Here is a 4,817-nt window from a genome sequence, read left to right as displayed (position 1 = left end):
AGATGATCTTGGAGGTGAAGATGCTGGATGTGGAGGTCCTGGGCTGGTGTGGTTACACGTGGTCTGCGGTTGTGAGGCCGGTTGGATGTACTGCCAAATTCTCTGAAACACCTTTGGAGACGGCTTATGATAGAGAAATGAACATTAAATTCACGGGCAACAGCTCTGGTGGACATTCCTGCAGTCAGCATGCCAATTGCACTCTCCCTCAAAACTTGCGACATCTGTGGCATTGTGCTGTGTGATAAAACTGCACATTTTAGAGTGGCCTTTTATTGTGGCCAGCTTAAGGCACACCTGTGCAATAATCATGCTGTCTAATCAGCATCTTGATATGCCACACCTGTGAGGTGGATGGATTATCTCGGCAAAGGAGAAGTGCTCACTAACAGATTTAGACAGATTTGTGAACAATATTTGAGAGAAATAGGCCTTTTGTGTACATAGAAAAATTCTTAGATCTTTGAGATCAGCTCATGTAAAATGGGGGCAAAAACAAAGGTGTTGCGTTTATAATTTTGTTCAGTGTATATAAAATATATAATTCTAAAAACAATTTAAAACAGTCACACAGATTTGGATTAAAATGAGGCTGAGTAAATATTATGTTAACATTTTGGGGGTGAACTATCCCTTTAATACACTACACTGAGACATATAGCTGTAAATGTTAACTGTAAAACAGTATGGAACAGTACATGGCCTCATTAATCCTTCCTTGTGTTTTTATTTATATTGAGTTGCCATGGCAGCATAAATGGCATGTCATTGGAGGCAGTGGCAGTGGATCTGATGTATTGAGATTAATGGTGTGTGAGAGGGGAAGGTGTTGTCTCTCCAGGTCATAAGGGGGACATCCCAAGAGTGCCCTCTGTCCAGAACAATACACGGAACCAGCTGCTGCTGTGAGAGTCACTACAACACCAAGGACCTGACTGAGAACCTGTTTACCTGTGCATCGTCTAGCTGTGCCCAGGCCGGACATACACACACACGGGTTCCGTCACTAGTTTATCAAGCATCCTCTTCGGTGTATGCAGCCTGTCTACTGCTGTCATTGTCAACAAAACTTCTCACCTCCCCTTTGTCTACAGTAACAACAAAGCCATCTGAACTCTTTTTGAAGGACTGGACAAAGATATAAAGACTTACATTACTTTTTTGTTGTTGTTGTTTTTTGTGCTCGCATGCCTCCAGTCTGTTCACCAACCGTCTGATTCACACTGTGCACAAATATGACAAGCGCTATCCAAAAATCAGCATTTACCATAAGACACTTGTAGCGAATCAGCTCATGTGAAATATGAATAACTAACCATAACTAGTTATAATTAACTATTCATATTTTAGATCCGCTGTAGATATTTAGCTGACCTCTCAGGGTCAACTGTCTTGTCAATTCTAAGAACGTTAATTTCCTGGTTAAGGGAAATAACTTTCTTACTGTACAATTCTACAAAGCTTGTAGCGTAAATCTGCATGATTAGTGACTCCGGTTATGAGCAAACAATGAACACGTCAAGTGTGATACAAGTAAGGTTTTATTAACTACATAAACACTTAAACTAGTCTAACATACTACATAAACACATAAACTGGTCTAACATCCTACATACACACATGAACTAGTCTAACATACACACACACACACACACACACATACAGTTGGTATAGGAAAGGGTTAAAGTTTAACTCGGTACAGAAAGAGGCATAACGAATGAATTTTATGATTTTATGTGCATATTCAGCAGATCTAAAACCTGAGGGAAAACGTCAGATTCTTAGCTCAAACACACCTTACACATAAACTGGTCTAACATCCTACATAAACACATAAACTGGTCTAACATCCTACATAAACACATAAACTGGTCTAACATCCTACATACACACATAAACTGGTCTAACATACACATACACACACACACACACACACATACGGTTGGTATAGGAAAGGGTTAAAGTTTAACTCAGCACAGAAAGAGGCATAAAGAATTAATTTTATGGAACACTTTGCATATTCAGCAGATCTACACCTGAGGGAAGCGTCAGATTCTTAGTTCAAACACACCTTGTAAAAAGGTGTAACTGATACTTAATGTATCAATTAATAAGACTAAGTTTGATACTTGCGAGTCTCGTATGTCTGAAAGAGATTCCTGATGCAATCTTAAGGCCCCAAGATCTTGCTGAAATTAGTTGATGAAAAGAACCAGTTTGAGTCAGAGTCACTTGATGAATGGAAAGGACTAGGCCGAAGAAAGGCCTGGTACAATGCTTTGGTATCCTGAAGCGTTTTCTCACATCTTCATCTTAGCATCTGACCGAACCACTGACTGGGCGGGTCGCATGGTGTGTCAGCTTTAAGGTCAGAGAAGATCCCCGCCTCTCAAGATGGGCTTATCCAATGAGAGAGGCCGGAATCCCAAGTGGGCGTTTTTATGGCCCTTTGTTTGAAAGCATGGTAAAATAGAAATGGACTTGAATCGAAATTACTATAGGTTCTCAGGACCCTAATATATATTGCCTATGTACTAACATATAATATACACTCTTGTTTAGATCATCAGAAGGCGAATTCATAGATACTAAACACGGTATATGTAAGGTTATATGAATGAGTGGTTTATCGTAAGCATGAATAAAATAGTCTATAATACAACAGATTAATACAAAACAGCAATAATATACACAATGGCCTGAAGAATATGTGTGTTCATTCGAAGAAAGGTTTTCCTATGAATTAATTAGTAGAAAAGCATTTCTGCTCTGCCTTTCCTATGGGGACAAAGAGTGGGTTATTCTACTCACATTCCTGGGGGGGTCATAAAACCAGTGATATCATGATTAGTTGCCATGCAACAAGGGGCCTGTTCGGCTTCCTGGGGTGTTATGCATTCCGGGGGGAATAGCTCAGTCGGTAGAGCATCAGACTTTTTAACTGAGGGGGGTTACAGAGTATTTGTTAAATATAAAAACAAATATATATTGTGTGTTTGATTGGTCCAGACGCTACACACTTGGTCATCAGTCTTCATTTAGAAAGCTGTTTAAATGTGATGCATCATCAAAACTACTCAAACAGAAAATTCATAATGAACAGTTGAATTAAATGCTTTCACCAGGTTGTACATGTTGTGATGCACAGAAGAGCGTTTCTGATGGTGATGTTTTAATGTTTTAAATCAATGTCAGCAAGCTCAAACGTGCAAACTGATTCACAAGTAGAGACCATTTTTGTTCGGTTAAAAACGTGTGAGCCGACTCCGAAACACTTGTCACTTACTATTGAAAGAGTTGCTTAGAGTGACTTCCAAACGGCACCTTTAATACTGCAAGATGTATAAATAAGTAAACTACATAAATAAACCGAACGGAGTTAATAAAAAGTTCTTAGTAAAAACCCCTGTGAATATTTTCCACACTGATGCACTTAATCTGGCAGCTGTTTTGTGAGATTTTCATAGTCAGCTGTAAGCTGTTTGTTCTTAGCTGTCATATCAGCATTTATACTAGTTATATTGTACTGTAGTTTATTTTTGCTAACTGTATTTAATCAAATAAATTACATTATATGCTGATTAATTAATCAATTAAATTAAATATAATTGCCTACATAAGTGTCATGTATGTTGTCGTTGGTTTTACGTATTGCCAAGTTCTCACTACAAGATTGTAAGCCCGATTTGCAAGTCAACAAGGTCACCGACAGGTCAGGCTGTGATTGTAGGAAAATCAGCAGGTGATCAGCGCTCAGTAAGGCAGAGCATACAATGTACAATTTTCATCCAAGTTCGAGCCGAATTCTGACTCGTGCAACTCTTTTTTTGAGTTGGGCTGAATTTCAGCTTTGTTGTGGGTCTTTTGTCATGCAGTGTTCATGGGGTATCAAGAGGCGATTAGCCTCTCCCAAGCGGCAATTATCGACGAAGCATCTCGACGAACGGACCGTATAGTGTGAGCACATAAATCCTAAGCTTTGGCTTGACATTGTATGCGATTAACTCATACAGTGCGAGTTGGTATTTAACAGAAACATTGCTGAAATCACACACTGTATGCCGGGCCTAATCTTTATGTGTGAACTACTCAAAGATGCATCTAAGAGGCTTGCTGACACCTCGCCGTCACCAAACAAATATCTAAAAATCTGGACCTGTCGGCCGAATCGACATCCCGTGGTGTCAGGTGTCGTGACGAGCTACAGCCAGTAAGAGGGCAAGGCATGGGTTGAGGTCACCAGAAGAAAACCAGCAGCAGAAACATGGCTTTAAGAAAAGTATGGACACAAGAAATGGAGCAAAAGTTTTCAGAACAAATCATCATGCAAATAGCTTGCAGTGCTAATATCGTCCCGATATCCATTTTCAAATAAACAACTCCAGTTTCACAAGTCGTTTGCGCCAATTCCCGTTCCAATTCTCGCATGTGTTTTCGTGACACAACGTTGTTTGGGGACCAGATAGAGTCGTTGGGTGACAGTGTAGTTGTCAACTCGTGTAGTGTGTGATCTCCTGTTGCGGATCATTTATGTAGCGACACCCCAACGACTTCAAGACAGACAGCAAGTCATGTAGTCTGAACAGCACAGCGATCTGCTGACGTTTAGAACGTGTAGTGAGACAACAAACTACAAAGGAAAAAGAAAAACGTGGTTTCCCAGAGAAATGTGCTTTGTGAACTGTGCAAGGTAAAGGCTTACACTACAGGAAACCGATTGGAGGGAATCGAGAAATGTCTACACAAACACACTCCCTCTCTCTGTTTCCTGAAGGTAGGATGTGGCTCTTTATATTTAGATCACAGCTGCTCAAAGT

This window comes from Sinocyclocheilus grahami, unplaced genomic scaffold (genome assembly GCF_001515645.1).
Source record: "Sinocyclocheilus grahami isolate Dianchi unplaced genomic scaffold, SAMN03320097.WGS_v1.1 scaffold794.1, whole genome shotgun sequence".
NCBI lineage: Eukaryota > Metazoa > Chordata > Actinopteri > Cypriniformes > Cyprinidae > Sinocyclocheilus > Sinocyclocheilus grahami.
The sequence above is the reverse complement of the archived record's forward strand: the minus strand, read 5'-3'. Positions refer to the sequence as shown.